The sequence below is a fragment of the Lactuca saligna genome, chromosome 4, assembly GCF_052625555.1.
Source record: "Lactuca saligna cultivar CGN05327 chromosome 4, ASM5262555v1, whole genome shotgun sequence".
In the NCBI taxonomy this organism is placed as follows: Eukaryota; Viridiplantae; Streptophyta; class Magnoliopsida; order Asterales; family Asteraceae; genus Lactuca; species Lactuca saligna.
This window is the reverse complement of record NC_136420.1, coordinates 36,929,378-36,947,649: the sequence shown is the minus strand read 5'-3', so window position 1 is coordinate 36,947,649 and position 18,272 is coordinate 36,929,378.

Genomic DNA, 18,272 nt, shown 5'->3' with positions numbered 1-18,272 from the left:
AAATCGAAACCTTACCAGATGATCGACTGCACCGTATCAACGATTTAGATGAACAAATTCATCAGGAAGGTGGTGAATGAAAGAAACATATGGAATCAAAGAACAAATATGAAGTCAGTGGTGTGGTAGAGTGGAAACATCTGCGTTGTCAGAACAACTCGATCAAGCAAGAGCTATGTAGAAGAGAGGCCTAGCAGTTCAAAGATGTGGAGTAGATGGTGGGAAGTAGATGTGGAGAAGAAGAAGCCGGTGGATGAAGAGAGATAGGGATCACCAACAGCAGGAGCGCCCGTCTGCGTTGCTGCTTCTTCCTACTTCCTTGTCGATTTTGTCCAGTCTCTCTATCTCGGGAGTTCTTTTCCAGTGATTCAAAACACACACAATCTTGAACAACAAAATCAGTGAATTTGAGGTGTTCACCAAAAAGGAAACAGAGAAGAAACAAAAGGAAGATAACGATAGATCGAAACACAGAAAGAAAAGGAAAGTGGTTGAAATAAAGATCAGAAAAAACGCCAGCAATCCAAAAGTGATTGGGTGGGAAAACGGTGAAGACAACAGGCGTCAAGCACGTAGCAACAAAAATCAATAAAATGGCAGAAACTATCCAAAAAACAAAGACGGAAAAGGAAAGCCAAAAATAGACATGTATATGTAAAGGAATGACCATTTTTGCCAAATCGTTAGCAAAGTTATTGTAGCTAAGGATGGAAAAAATTAATATATATATATATATATATATATATATATATATATATAATTAGTAAATCTAATAAACAGAAGGTGTTATATGTCATGAAATTATAATTTGAAAGAGATTATCCGAAAATAATCATTTATTCCGTAAAATAATTTTTGTGAAAACCATTTGGCTTTGCACCTAATTTACAAACCTTTACTCATCTTTGGTCTACCATTATATTAGGCGTAACAAATGGTATAATTTCTTTTTTAATATAACACCATTTTCTATACCAGTGTTATTAATAGTAACAGCTTATCACATTAGAGGCATCACACTTGAGGTGCTAAATCTTTCTAAGACCAAGAACTTCAAACTACATAAGAGATGTTCATCAAACTATGAGTTTTATATTGTATATCCTCTATTGTATGTTAGTTAGGATGTATGCTTTGGAAAATTGAAAATGCATGTATAATTAGAGAAAACATAGATCCAAAACATCAAGGGTTACATGTGCACCTTAGAAGTGTTATAGTACCAAAAACCCAAGAGTTTTGTGTTTACATTTATTGATTTATGTGTTTCATGTACTTCTGAGGATAGCGGCAAGGTGAATGTCAGATTTTACACACTCACTGGGAGGACTGCTACTGGGACAGCTTGAGAAACTCCGATATTTTGTGATAATGGTTGTTTTGGATAATTATGTGTTTGATAACTTGGTTGTGAAACTTGTTTTTGGTAAATTTTTAAATGAAAATTTTGCTCTATGATTTGAGGTGTTACACTTGGTGAATTGATCACGGTTGTTTTTAATAAAGCATCTACATCCGAAAACATGTAAGAACGAGATACTTGGCTTTCGACCATTCACTGCTTCATACGGTTTCATGTTGAGACGAAGATTGATGTGTTGGACTAGTGTCTAAGTCCATAACCATAATTGGTATGTATTTGACCCGATTTTTGGAATAGTGTCTAAGCCCGTAACTATATTTGGTATGTAATTGACCCGATTGTGCATGGTCCTTTTAGGTTGCCTTCACCAAAGCAACTTAACAAGGTAATTTAAGGAGAAAAAGAGAATATTATGGTTTATTAATATATTATACGAATAATATATTAAAGGAGAAATCATACTTATTTAATTAGTATTGGTCATAAATTAATTAGGAATTGATTTGGTGACTAAAAGAGATTAATTAAATAAAGGGGTATAAACTGTCAAATGTACGATAGTTAAGTTTTGGGCTAAGGAAACCTTATGGACTTAAGGGGGAATGAAATTATGATGGAGATCCATCATATTTTCGTCCAAGGCCTTATTTCAGAAGGTTCCTTGGGCTTCTTGGTGATTAAGCTGTCCATTAGGGTTTAGATTGAAACCATAGCAGCCTGCAAGTATAAATAAGACCCATAGCCCATGGAAATCAGCTACACATGCTTCTAAGAGAGGCCGATTTCAACACCTATCATCTTTCCTCATATCGGCTTCTTGCTTGTGGGGTTTGTGAATAATTAGAGGAGTCACAATTGTGACTCTAAGCTCAAGATCAAGAAGACTACAAGGATTTCAAGCTACTTGAAAGAGGTAAAACACTTAGATCTGTTTTCTTTATGATAATTTCAAATTATATATGATAGATCTAGGTTTGTAAGTCTTGGATTCAAAGCATGTACAATAGAGAAACCTACATCCAAGCATTAGGGTTTGTATGAGCACATAAGATTGTTTCTTATGTATAAAACCCATAAGTGGTATCAAAGCCTTGATTGCTTTCAATTGTATGTGATGCTTAACTGTTTTGCTTGTTGAAAATCGAATTTATTGCCTCTGCCCGACTCAACTCGGCGAGTTGGCCCCTACTCGGTGAGTTCAGAGCTGACTCGACGAGTTCGTGCGTCAAGCAGATGATATTTCGGGATTTACATGCTGTTTTGTCTTGAATTTGATGCCTAAATCGTTTTTTGAAGTTAAAATCCGAATTTTACCTTAATTAAATGATTATCCTTGCCAAAACAATAGATAATTTCAAATCTTTTGAATACTGGTTGTTTATGTGATAAATATGGATTATTTAAAATTATTTGGTAATTATCTAATGACTAAAATTGGATTAGGTCATATATAGATAATTATGAAATTAATTGTTTAATTAAAATTATTTGTTATTTGACCCCTTTAGTTTTGAAAAGTTAAAAAACTTGTACTCAAGTTTTGAAATTTGAATTTTGTGATTGAAAGTTTAATTTTGAAGAATTTAAATTTCAAACCCTTAGAGTTTTACAAGTTTAAAATTCAACCTTATACTATTATATTATTACAAGCTTATTGAATATATATATATATATATATATATATATATATATATATATATATATATATATATATATATATAAAATTAAAATGCTAGTCTTACCATTAGTAGTCCTCATTTACGAAACCGGTCTATAAGGTGGGTATAAGGTTGTTGCCAATAAAATGGCGCTTAATGGGTGTACACTCACACCCACCGCTTGCTTGATTGGTGGAGGGTTGTTAGCCGAATGGGTAGGATAGGGCAATCATCTCCTCATTAAAAGTATAATGTAAGATACAAAGTAACTACATGTTTTACAAAATTCCCAATCTTAGTCACTTTAGGGAAAAAAATGTGAAAATGATGCTATTCCATGGAATTACACTTTGTACCCTTGTCAAACGTTAGTGGAGCTTGCGTGGTTAACCGGCACACTAATTTTGGATTGACATTAGTGGCGAAGGGTGACTCGATGTTTATCATAGATCAATGGAGCGTGTGTGGTTTACCGACACATTGATTAGGTGATAGAGACATTGAGTGCAACACGTAGATTCGCATGGTTATTCACAACTTGTTTGTGATCCTCAACATCCGAGTCGCAAATTTGAAGTGCATCTCGAGATTTAAACATGCCATTGAAAAGTTCAATGAATCTCAAAGATCTAGGAGTTTTCAATACATTTAAAACTTAAATCTTCTTTTTCGTTTTTCATGGAGAGAATTAATGAATTGTCATTCACTTACCTTCAAATTATTTACTTTTATAGTACGACATCCCTTTCTAAGTTGTAAATAATGTTGTTGGGTCCTACCCCTAATTTCTCATTTGGGTGTTTAATTAGGGACTCATTTCTAATCAAACTTTGTTCCTTTTCTTTTTCAGATGTCTGCAAACAACAACAACAACACTTCTAGGTCATTCTCGTTGATGAACCTATGTCAAAAGGTGACATTTGATGGCTCTAACTTCAATGAGTGGATGAGGTATATTCGCATGATCACTCGCTACGAGGATAAAGAATATGTCCTCGATGAAAAGCTTGAGAAGATCATCCTAGATGTTGCTACTCCTGAAGAGTTGGCCGCCTTTGAGGCCCACCAGCATGATGTTACTAAAGTTCATTGCATCATGCTGGTCACCATGAACCTCGAACTCCAAAAGTCCTATGAGGACATGTATCCATATGAAATGCATCAGGATTTGTTGGACCGGTACCACCAAAGCACTAGGAAAGAGCGTTATGAGATCATTACTAACATGATCACTGCTAAGATGGGGAGTGGAGAATCCCTAACCTCTCATTTGCAAAAAATGCAGAGGTATGTTGATCGTCTTCTCAAACTTAATGTTAAGTTTGATAAGGATTTGGCTATCGACATAATCCTCCACTCCTTGCCCTCCTGTTACAACCAGTTTAGAATGACCTACCACATGAACAAAGAGGAGGTCTCCTTGAGCAAGCTCCAAGGACTGCTGAGGACTGCTGAGAGCAACCTCAAAGAAAAATCCTTTCCACCATCCCCTGTTGTGGCTGTTCCCGTGTTGGCAATTGGCCAAGGAAAGGGTAAGAAGAGAAAGGCTCCCTGTAAGGGCCACCATAAAGGTAAGACCTAAGATGGTTCCTCTTCTAGTGGAACCAAAGTTGGTTCGGCCAAACCCTCTTCCGACCCCAAAGAAGCAGAGTGCTATTACTGCTATAAGAAGGGCCACTGGAAACGAAGCTACCCTCTATATCTTCAAGACATAAAGGATGGGAAGATTAAGCCCACCTTTACAGGTATGTATTCAATTAAATCTAATAACTCATCATATGCTACTTCATGGGTTCTTGATATAGGTTGTGGTTACCACATTTGTTCTGATTTGCAGGGCCTAAGAAGAAGTAGGGAAATGGAACATGGGAAGATAAACTTGATTATGGGAAACAGAAGATTGTACCCTGTGACCAGAGTCAAAGTTTAATCTTTAGTGCTGAGTAATGGGTTAGGGTTAGATTTAGAAAATTGCTGTTAATCGCCAGTTATGGCAAGAAACATTATTTCATTTCATGGATTGTTTAGACAAGGTTTCAGATGTTCTTTTGATAATAGTAATGGTTCTATTAATGTTTATTTGAATAGTGTCTTTTATTTCAATGCATTACCTTGTAATGGGATTTATGAATCTGTGATGGTTGTTGATAATTTTGGAAATGATGTGTTGAATATTGATTCGTCTACTATCCTAGACAAAGCATGCTTATGGCATTGTCGCCTTGGCCATGTCAACAAGAAACGCATAGCCCAACTCCAAAAGGATGGAGTGTTGGAGTCATTCGACCTTAGGGATGATGATGCGTGTGAATCTTGTTTACTTAGGAAGATGACCAAGTCACCCTTTACTAGCACTTGTGAAAGGGGTGAGGGCCCATTGGATCTCATACACACTGATGTGTGTGGGCCCTTTAATTCCACCATAAGGGATGCTTGCCGCTTTTACGTGACTTTTACGAACGATTATAGCAGATATGGATATATCTACTTAATCAAGCAAAATTCGAAAACCTTTGAAAAGTTCAAAGAGTTTAAGAATGAAGTGGAGAATCAGCTCGGCAGGGAAATCAAGATGCTTCGGTCAGACCAAGGAGGAGAGTACCTAAGTCTTGAGTTTCACGACTATCTAAAAGAATGCGGAATTGTTTTGCAATTGACGCCTCCGAGAACGCCAAAATTGAATGGTGTGGCTGAGAGACGTAATCGAACCTTGTTGGACATGGTTCGTTCTATGATGAGTCGGACTTTGTTACCAATATCTTTCTAGGGGTATGCCTTAGAGACTGCCGCCCACATCTTTAACTTAGTTCCCACCAAGAAGGTTACCAAGACTCCTCATGAGATGTGGACACGAAAAGCTCCCTCGGTAGCACATATTAAGGTTTGGGGTTGCGAGGCTTTCGTAAGACGAGAGACTCACGAAAAGCTTGAACCTCATAGTGAGAAGTGTTACTTCATCGGCTATCTACAACAGTCTTTTGGCTATCTTTTATATAGACCAAATGGAAACGTTGTCTTCGTTGCTAGAAGAGGAGTTTTCCGAGAAAGGGAATTGATAAGCCAAGAAGACAGTGGGAGGCAAATTGATCTTGAAGATATTCAAGAACAAGGCGACGAAGGAACCTCTAAAACTGGCGCTCAACCCGAGGAGGAAACTCATGTTGAACCCGTTTACTAGTCCTTACCTCTTAGATGTTCTAATAGGGTTAGTGTTCAACCCCAGTTTTATGATTTTCGTATTACTACTGAAGGGGATACGTTTACTATTGATGAAACACTAATGAATTTGGACGAACCTAGCAGCTACAAAGAAGCCATGGCAGGCCCGGAGTCTGCTAAATGGAAAGAGGTGACGGACAGCGAGATTCAGTCCATGTACAACAACCAAGTTTGGAATTTGCTTGATAATGTACCGGGTCGTAAGACAGTCGGGTGCAAATAGATATTCAAGAAGAAGACGAACATGGATGGGAATGTGCACACATATAAAGCGCGATTGGTTGCGAAGGGCTTCACTCAAACTCCCAGAGTTGACTATGATGAGACCTTTTCACCAGTTTTGAAGATAAAGTCTATTAGGGTAATGCTTGGAATAGTTGCGTTTCATGATTATGAAATTTGGCAGATGGACGTGAAAACTGCTTTCCTTAATGGGAAGTTGGCTGAGGATGTGAATATGAATCATCCAAAAGGTTTTGTCAATGCGAAGCATCCAAATAGAGTGTGTAAGCTTGAGAAATCCATTTATAGATTGAAACAAGCGTCTCGCAGATGGAATCTTTGTTTTGATGAGAAAGTTAAAGAGTTTGGCTTTCTGTGAAGTGAAGATGAATCTTGTGTATATTTCAAAGCCAATGGGAGCATAGTGAGCTTCCTCGTATTGTATGTTGATGACATACTACTCATAGGAAACGATGTCCCAACCTTGCAGGAGGTCAAGTCCTGGCTTGGGAAATGCTTTGCTATGAAGGAACTTGGAGAGGCTGCTTATATTCTAGGAATAAGGATAGTAAGAAACAGGGAAAAGAGACTAATAACACTTAGTCAGGATACATACTTGGATAAGGTACTAAGGCGTTCTAGTATGGAAAATTCCAAGAAATGGGAGTTGCCAATCCAAAGCAATACCAAGTTGAGTAAGACTCAAAGCCTAAGTACAGAGGCTGAGATAGTTGATATGAGTCGAGTACCTTACGCTTCCGCAGTAGGCTCTATCATGTACGCTATGACTTGTACTCGCCCTGATGTGGCCTTGGCTTTGAGCATGGTCAGCAGATATCAGGGGAATCCTGGTAGAGCTCATTGGATTTCAGTTAAGAATATTATTAAGTACCTACGAAGGACCAAGGAATGGTTCCTAGTCCTCGGTGGGAGTGATGACTTAATAGTACGAGGGTATAGTGACGCTAGTTTTCAGACGGATCGGGATATTTACTGATCGCAGTCGGGCTGGGTCTTTACCCTGAATGGAGGAGCAGTGACTTGGAAAAGTTCCAAGCAGGAGATCGTGGCTGATTCAACGTGCGAATCAGAATACATTGTGGCAAGCGAAGCATCAACGGAGGCTATATGGTTGATGAACTTCATTGGAGACCTTGGAGTTATGCCTTCCATAAAGGAGCCGATGGAAATTTTTTGTCATAATGAAGGAGCGGCTGCCTTAACAAAGGAACCAAGAGATCATGGTAGATCTTGACATATCGATAGAAAATACCATTTTATCAGACATCGGGTAGAAGAGGAACACCTCGTTGTGAAGAGGGTATCATCAGAGGAAATTCCAGCAAATCCCCTTACGAAGGGACTGAGTAGGGTCAAACACTTGCAACACGCTAGGAGCATTGGGCTGAAGTATGATATAAGTTTGGATTAGATAAGAAACGTGTAATAGATAGTTTGTAGTTGACATTTGATGAATAAATAAAGTGGTGTCATTTATAAGTAAAGTTACTGTCTTGTGTTGGTTATATATGTATTGTTTCTATTTTGCATGTTTTAACTTCCTGAATAATAAGATTATTCAAACGGTCCACATTCGTTCATGTTTTGGAAGTAGATGTGAATGAAGACGGTCATGAATTGTTTGTAGAGTGTCTAAAAGGTTTTGGGCATAGCAAGGGTTGCTGCAAAGTTCATGAGTGCTTATGAATTTGATTTGAGCATTGGAATAAACCTGCGTTTGCTGGTATCACTTCGTGATCGCAAAAAAGATAATATCATATAGTCTTAAAACTTAGAGATATGGTTGTTGTTTGCTGGTTGGTTATGCATTGATGATGTGTAAACGCATCAATAACTTGATGTTATAAAACACATTGTTGTGCATGATTCAATTAGTAAATAATAGATGCATATGAGTCGAAGTTGATCTGTTCCTTTTATTCTATGAGAATAAAAGTGATATCTTGGCCACTTGATGATTTGGTTTGACTTATATGCCTGGACCGGTCAGAATAAGGTTGATGTGTTCAATTAAAATATAATACAAACAAATCGGAAATCGAGAAACAAGTGCTGGACAATAAGTATTGCTAGCATGATATATCTAGAACAGAGGATTATACGATCCCTTATCTGAAGGACAAGATGATCAGAGTTGACAACGAAGAATAAGAGCTACGATTGCTAATCGGATTCTGAAGTCATATGTGAGATATAATTACTAGACTTATCCAAGTGTGAGACTGTTGGAATAGTGTCTAAGCTAGTAACTATATTTGGTATGTAATTGACCCGATTGTCCTTGGTCCTTTTGGGTTGTCTTCACCAAAGCAACTTGACAAGGTAATTTAAGGAGAAAGAGAGAATATTGTGTTTTAGGAATTGATTTGGTGACTAAAAGAGATTAATTAAATAAAGGGGTATAAACTGTCAAATGTATGATAGTTAAGTTTTGGGCTAAGGAAACTTTATGAACTTAAGGGGGAACAAAATTAATTATGATGGAGATCCATCATATTTTCGTCCAAGGCCTTATTCTAGAAGGTTCCTTGGGCTGCTTGGTGGTTAAGCTGTCCATTAGGGTTTAGACTGAAACCCTAGCAGCCTGCAAGTATAAATAAGACCCCCAGGCTATGGAAATCAGCTACACATGCTTCTAAGAGAACCCTAGGGCCAATTTCAACACCTTTCATCTTTCCTCATATCGCCTTCTTGCTTGTGGGGTTTGTAAACCATTAGAGGAGTTACAATTGTGACTCGAAGCTCAAGATCAAGAAGACTACAAGGATTTCAAGCTACTTGAAAGAGGTAATACACTTAGATCTGTTTTCTTTATGATAATTTCGAATTATATATGATAGATCTAGGTTTGTAAGTCTTGGATTCAAAGAATGTATAATAGAGAAACCTAGATCCAAGCATTAGGGTTTGTATGAGCACATATGATTGTTTCTTATGCATAAAAGCCATCAGTGGGATGGTTTATTTGGATTGCATGGCATCGGAACAATTTGGATAGAATTTTGTGAGAAAAGGATATTTATGATTTATTAATATATTATAAGTTCTAATATATTAATAGGAAATCTTATTATTTAATTAGTATTGATCAAGAATTAATTTGGAATTAATTTTGTGATCAAAAGACACTACTTAAATATATGGGGATTGATTGTGTAAATCATTCATTCACATATATATGTGGGCTTATGATCCATAATTCTTCATGTTGGGCTAAACCCATGGAGTAACCCATTGATACTCCATGGAGGTTTTAACCCATGGAGCATGAAGAATATGGAAAGACATGAGTTACAAGGTGTAACCCTAATAGCCACAATATATAAAGACCCCATAGCTCAAGAAATCGACCCTAAGGATTCATATGAGAGGGCTAGCCGATTTTGAGCATAAGGAATTTTCTCTCAAGTTATTCTAAGTTGTTGTTGGTGTTCTGTGAACCATTTGAGGTGTCACAATTGGGGCACTAGGCTCTTAAGCTCCTTTGAATCAAGCTACAATACAAAAAGGCATGTTACTCTAACTAGTGTCTTATTTGGTATATGAAAATGCGTGCTAGTTATAGGTTTAATTCCTTGGAAACCATTTGCATGTATAATTAGTGAAAACATGGATCCAAGGTACTAGGGTTGTATGTGCACCATATGATGTTGTAGTATACTAAAACCCTTTAGTGGTATCATAGCCAAGGCTTGTTTTCAATTATACTTGATGCAAAAGGCTGAAAAACGAAGTTTTTGTGCTGTCTGGATAGGGTAATCAACGATTCCATTAAGTGACTCGATAAGTCCATGTACAAACTCATCCAACTCGTCTAGTTTGTTCCTGTACTAGGCGAGTTGGACCCTCTGACAACATATTTTCGAGTTTTTTAGCTGGAATTGGACTAGGAACATTACCCTAAGCTATTTTTGAACTTATAAACCTGTTTTTGATGTGGTAATGTTCATTCTAATCCAATTTCAAAGATAATTGTCATAATTTCAAGATTTGTATTAGTTTGTATGTTCATGCTAATTTCTTGAAGATTGATCATTTGAATTATCTTGTTCTTATGAGTTAGTGAGGATTAATAGAAAAATTATGTGATAATGTGTTTTCAATCCAAATTGATCTAAAAGTTGTTCATAATATGTGTTTTTTAACTTGTCCTCAAGTTATATGAAAAGTCACATTTATGATTTTTAAAAACTTATAAGATTTCCATAAGTTATGAAAATGAAGAGTTTCATTTTTAAATGCTTTAAAGTCTTCCATAACTTGTCCTCAACTTATGGAACTTAAAGAGTTTTTTCATTAAGACTACTTTAAACTCATAAGTTATGGAATTGAAAAGTTTTTTGAATTGTTCAAAACTTGTCCTCAAGTTTTGGAATTTGTAAGCTTTCCCCCTAAGAATACTTTAATTCCAAGTTGAACCCTTAGAATTTTAAAAGTTAAACTTTAACCCATATACTATTATAATATTATATATATATATATATATATATATATATATATATATATATATATATATATATATATGCATAAGAACAAAGTTAGTCTTATCGTTAGTAGACCTCATTCACGAAACTGGTCTATAAGGGGGGTATAAGGTTACTGCCTATAAAATGACAGTTTAATGGGTTTCCAATATCACCCACCGCTTCCTTGATTGGTGGAGGGTCATTAGCCGAACGGTTTTGACAGGAGATTAAGTCTCTCTTCATTAAAAGTATAATGATAAATACTAAGTAAGTAAATACTTGTAAATTATCAATCTTAGTTACTTAGGAAAATGTGAATTTTGGTGCTAACCCATGAAATTACACTTTACACCTTGCTTAAGTCGTTAGTGGAGCGCGTGTGGTTAACCGACACACTAACTTGGATTTAACAAGGTTGACAAAGGGTGGATTAAGGCTTATCATAGATCGGTGGAGCGCATATTGTTAACTGACACATCGATTATGTGATAAAAATTAAGAGTACCAAGTATATTTGCATGGTTATTCGCACTTGTTTTGTGATCCTCGGCATCCCAATCACAAAACTTGAAGGGCATAATCGAGATTGAAACATGCCATTGAAAAGTTCAATGAATCTCAAAAGATCTAGGAGTTTCAAATCCAATTAAAACCGAATAATTTATTTCGTTTTTCATGGTAGAAATTGGTGAATCATCATTCTCCTACCTTCAAATATTTTATAACTTGGTTTACGACATCCCTATTCTAAGTTATAAAATATTGTGTTGGGTCCTAACCATAATATGTAACAGCTCAATTTTTCAAATAAAATTTTCATTTAAAACAAAGCATCATTATTCGACAAAAGGGTTTATTCCAAGTTTATTTCAAAAGTATAAATAATAAATCTCCAGGATCTTCAACAGTGGCAGTGTGTACGTGTCACGCCGGCGCCTTCCCACGGTCATCACTAGTACCTGAAAAACATAAACACAGCTAGTAAGCATAAATGCTTAGTGAGTTCCCCAGTATACGACTTACCCACATACGCCTTCCGGCCCGGACCTTTCGGTCCACATAACATTGCCTTCCGGCCCGTAATATAATCGCCTTCCGGCCCATAACATATCGCCTTCCGGCCCGTATTAGATTGCCTTCCGGCCCATAGTATTTTGCCTTCCGGCCCATAATAGTATAAAACATAACACATGTAACATAACGCACATAACACATAAGTCATACATCATACCGTTCTTTCTGTCACATAAGGTCTCGCCTTCCGGCCCGTATAAGCATACATCACATATAAGCATACATCACACATAAAGCATCTACCTCTCTAGACATAGCATAAATATAACACATACGACCTTCCGGTCTCACAGTCAAACCCTTCCGGGTGAAGTATAGTGAGAAGACTCACCTCGTAGTATGCAAGCTATAAACCCTTCGAGCTACTCGCACTCGATCCGCTAATCCGTAGGTTCCCTATAATACCACATACCTTTATTAATGATCTTATCAAACAAGACAACTGACCCTACTAGGTTACATACAGGTCAACGGTCAATCTTGACCGGACTCGTCGAGTGCAAAGGGCAACTCGGCGAGTATAGACACCCTGACTCCACTCGCCGAGTCTGAAGAACGACTCGGCGAGTCCTAGTAGATCTTCAAGCTACTCGCCGAGTCTGAAGAACAACTCGGCGAGTTCTAGTAAATCTTTAAGCTACTCGCCGAGTCTGAAGAACAACTCGGCGAGTCCTGGTGAATCTTCAAGCTACTCGACGAGTCTGATCATTGGACTCGGCGAGTCCTCGCCATGCAGTCAATCCGCTGCCTCCTGTATTTCGCATGATTTCGAAATATATAGATATGGGGCTTCCTGGACTTTCACATATACTAATACAGGGGTTTTCAAACACTTATAACAACACTACAATCTAACAATCCCTTAAATGGGTTTCCTAAACCCTAAATTCGCATACAACGTAAAAGCTACAGATTTTGATCCGAAGATTACCTGGAAACGTGTTCCCTGTGTCCCCAAACCTCCAGTACTCGATTCCTTTGATCACCACCTTGCCCCTCCTTGTCTAACAATCTCTTCAAGCTTCCTCTAGCCCTCACTATTGCTCCAGATGCCCACAAACTCCCAAGGTATCTTCAAACGGCCAAAAGACGCGACATGACGGCCATAAGATCATTATATACGATTCAGAATTGAAACGGCTAGGGTTTAGCTGAATCAGCGTCTACTCGCCGAGTCCCTATTTGGACTCGTCGAGTCCAGTCGCGTATCTGCGACTGCGACCAAGACCATGGCCCTACTCGGCGAGTCATGCACCAACTCGCCGAGTCCCCTCCTAAATGTGCCCCAAAAATAATTTAGAGAAATACCTGAAATTCCGGGCTGTTACAACTCTCCCCCACTAGAACTAGACTTCGCCCTCGAAGTCTCATTCTGCGAATAATTCCGGATGTTGCTCCCGCATTTCTCTTTCCGGCTCCCAAGTCATCTCTGATCCCTTCCGATGTTGCCACTGAACCAACACCAGAGGTATCTCCTTATTCCGTAGAACCTTGATCTTCCGATCCCTGATAGCTACTGGTCTTTCGGCGTAATTCAGGCTCGCATCCACCTGAATATCTTCTAACGGAACCACTGCTGCCTCATCGGCTATACACTTCCTCAACTGTGATACGTGGAAGGTATTGTGAATCTGACTCAGCTCCGCTGGCAACTCCAACCGATAAGCTACCCGACCTACCCTTGCAATTACCCGGAATGGGCCTATGAACCGGGGCCCCAATTTACCCCTCTTCCTGAACCGGATCACCCCTTTCCAAGGAGAAACCTTTAGGAGAACGAAGTCGTCGACCTGGAATTCGAGCTCGGACCGGCGTCTGTCCGCATAACTCTTCTGTCGGCTCTGGGCGGTCAATAACCTCTGCCTCACTCGCTGAATCTGTTCGGTCGTCTGAAATACAATCTCTGTACTGCCCATCACTCTCTGTCCCACTTCTCCCCAGCAAATGGGAGTCCGACACCTCCTACCATACAACAACTCAAAAGGTGGCATACCAATGCTCGAATGATGGCTGTTGTTGTAGGAAAACTCAGCCAACGGCAGATGCGCATCCCAGCTACCCCCGAAGTCTAACACACACGCTCTAAGCATGTCTTCCAATGTCTGAATCGTCCGCTCGCTCTGACCGTCGGTCTGGGGATGGTATGCGGTACTAAAATGCAGCTTAGTACCCAACTCCTCATGGAATTTCTTCCAGAACCTGGAAGTGAAACGTACATCGCGGTCCGAAACAATCGAGGTCGGCACTCCATGCCGAGATACTACCTCTCTCACGTATAACTCTGCCAACTTCTCTGCTGATGAACTTTCGCTAATGGCAAGGAAGTGTGCACTCTTTGTTAGTCTATCCACAATCACCCAAATCGCATCGACTCCCCTGGCAGTTTTCGGCAATTTGGTGATGAAATCCATCGTGATCTGATCCCACTTCCACTCAGGAATCTCCAAGGGTTGCAACTTACCGTGCGGTCTCTGGTGCTCGGCCTTAACCTTACGGCAGGTCAAACACCTCTCAACGAACCAGGCAACGTCTCTCTTCATGCAAGGCCACCAGTACTCCTTTTTCAAATCCAGATACATTTTCGTAGCACCGGGATGGATCGAGAATTTCGATCTGTGTGCCTCCTCCATCAAAGTAACACGCGTACCGCCCACGAATGGCACCCAGATCCAACCCTGAAATGTCAGAAGTCCCCGCCCATCCGTAACGAACTCTGAAATCAACCCGACGACCCGCTCCTGTTTCTGCATCCCAGACTTCACAACCTCGGCCTGTGCCCCACAAATAGCATCTAATACCGGAGTCATCACCGTCAATCTCAAACATACGTCCCGCAATGGAGTACTCTCCGCCCTACGACTCAATGCATCAGCTACCATATTAGCCTTGCCTGGGTGGTATAGGATCTCACAGTCATAATCCTTAACCACGTCTAACCATCTCCTCTGACGCATGTTTAGGTTGGGTTGATCCATCAAATACTTCAAACTCTTATGGTCCGTGTATATGGTACAACGAACCCCGTACAGGTAGTGACGCCAAATTTTGAGGGCGAACACTACTGCCCCCAACTCTAAGTCATGCGTGGGATATCTCGCTTCGTGAGGCTTCAGCTGCCTCGATGCATAGGCTATCACATGGCCCCTCTGCATCAACACTGCACCCAGTCCTGAAATCGATGCGTCGCAATATACGACAAAGTCCTCCATCCCTTCCGGAAGAGCTAATACTGGTGCTTCGCACAGTCTCTGACGAAGTGTCTCGAAGGAAGTCTGCTGATCGGGTCCCCATGAAAATGTAACACCCTTTCGGGTCAATTTGGTAAGCGGCACCGCGATCGTGGAGAAGTCCCTAATAAACCTTCGATAGTACCCCGCCAACCCGAGGAAACTCCTGATCTCCGAAGGTGACTTCGGTGCCTCCCAACTCATCACCGCTTCCACCTTGGCCGGATCGACCAATATCCCTGCCTGATTTACAACGTGCCCCAGAAATTGAACTTCCCGTAACCAGAAGTCACATTTGGAGAATTTTGAATATAGCTTCTCCGACCTCAATACCTCAAGGACCTCCCTCAAATGTCCCTCATGCTGCTCCCTAGACCGCGAATACACCAGAATGTCGTCGATGAACACAATCACAGACCGATCCAGCATCGGCCTGCATACCCTGTTCATGAGATCCATGAACACTGCTGGGGCATTGGTGAGCCCAAAAGGCATCACCACGAACTCGTAATGCCCATACCGCGTCCTAAAGGCTGTCTTCTGGACGTCCTCATCCCACACTCTCACCTGATGGTACCCTGATCTCAAATCAATCTTGGAAAACCAAGATGCCCCTTGCAACTGATCGAATAGATCATCGATCCTCGGTAACGGATAGCGGTTCTTGACTGTCACCTTGTTCAGCTCCCGGTAATCGATACACATCCGGTGTGAACCATCCTTCTTCTTGACGAACAGAATTGGTGCTCCCCACGGCGAGCTACTCGGCCGAATAAACCCCTTCCCCAACAACTCTTGAAGTTGCGAGGACAATTCTTGCATCTCTGGAGGTGCAAGACGATAAGGCACCTTCGCAATAGGCGCAGCCCCTGGAACTAGATCGATACCAAACTCCACTTGTCTCGCAGGAGGTATTCCTGGCAAATCCTCGGGAAAAACATCTGGAAACTCGCGCACCACTGGAACCTCCTTCAATGTCTTCGGTCTCTCGGAACTCACCCGCGTATCCATCACATACGCCACAAAACCGTTACATCCCCGCTGTAGGCATTGCCTCGCCCTAGCGGCCGAACAAAAAGCTGATCCCGAACGGGTACCCTCGCCGTATACCGTAAGAACTCCCCCACTAGGGTCTCGTATAGTCACCAGTTGATGCTCGCAGTCGATGACAGCGCTGAATCGGCTCAACCAATCCATGCCTACGATGACACAGACATCACCCATCGCAATAGGAATTAGGTCAATCGGAAACGCGACCCCGAAGATCTCTAGCACACATCCCCGAAGAACCTCCGTAGCACAAATCACCCTCTCAGCCGCAATGGAAACGCTCAAAGGCCGACTTAACGGCTCACGACTAATGCCGATGTGCTGACTAAAAGCTAACGATACAAACGATCTACTCGCACCCGAATCAAATAATACTAGAGCAGGCATAGAGTTCACAAGGAAAGTACCTACACATTCATTAACATAAGCATAACATTTCGATCTTTAATTAAATACGTGAATGATAACATACCTGCCACAACATTGGGCGCAGCGCGGACCTCCTCCGCAGTCAGCTGAAAGGCTCTTCCGCGAGCCCTCGGGGCCTCGACCTTCGCCGGTCGGGTCTCAGTAGTCCGGGTAGTAGGTGTAGCTCCCTGACGAAGTTGCGGACACTCGGCCTTCCGATGGCCTGTCTGGTTGCAGTGAAAGCAAACCATAAACCCCTTAGGGCAATCCCTGGCAATATGTCCCTCTTTGCCACACTTGTAGCAACCACCAGCTCGACACGCCCCCTCGTGACTCTTGCCGCACTTCACGCAAGTGCGACCCTTCGAACCTCCCATCCTCGAATCAGCGAACTTAGTCCGCTTGGCTGCCGGCTGAGACTGGGCCGGTCGTCGATCCATCTGCCGAGACTCAGCCTCCTCCCTCGCTTGAGTCTCCAACTCGATCTCGCGCTTCCTGGCGTTCGCCTGAAGCTCAGTGAAAGTACGATAGGTGGAGTTCGACACAAACTCCCTGATCTCCCTCTTCAAAACACCCAAATAGCGGCTCATCCGCGACTGCTCCGTAGATACCAGCTCGGGGCAGAACATTGCCCTCTCATGAAACGTCCGTGTGATCACTGCCACGGAATCAGTACCCTGCTTAAGGGTCAAGAACTCCTGAATCAATCGCTCCCTCTCTACCGGGGGAACGTACTCATCCCTGAACATCTCCGTAAACCTCTCCCATGTCACCGCCGTAATCTCTGCCTGAGTGAAGTTCGCCGTCACGAACTTCCACCAATCCTTCGCTCCCAGACGGAGCTGGTTCAAGGCGAACCGTACTCTCAAGTGCTCCGGGCATGAGCAAGTATAGAAGCACCCCTCGATGTCGGCGATCCACCTCATAGCTGCAATCGGATCCTGCGTCCCATCAAATTCAGGGGGTTTCGTGTTGCTGAATTCCCTGAATAGTAATGAATCACTCCTTTGCGGCCTGGCAGCAGCCACAGCTGCGGTAGCGGCAGCAACTGCGGCTTCAGTAAGTGCGGCGTACCGCTCCTCAAACTCCTCCATCAGCGTGGTCTTAATAGACCCAAACATCTCCGGGATCTCAGCCCGGACCGCCGCAGCTACCTCTTCCTGAATAATCTGACGAATCTCCTCGTCACTCGCACCGCTCGAACTCGCCCCATTGCGTGTGATAACCATGATGTCTCTGAAATACAACATAAAATCATCAGAGACTCCACCAAGTACAATTGTACTCGATACGCGCCCTACCCAGTCTCCGATCTCCAGGGATTCTTACTTGAGTCTTCCACTGGTACGGTGCCTTCGGTAGTACAGGCCCAATACTACCGACCACACCGTATCAGTATTCGTCCCAAATCTTCCTCCCCAAATCCCGAATAATGAGTACTCTACCTCTAGTATGCACTATCTACTTGCACGCTACCAATTATCTCATATAAGCAATCTCCCTAGACTAAGGCATCACAAAACAGGCAATTCTAGTCCTATCATGTATACCTAGTCTTCTAGCA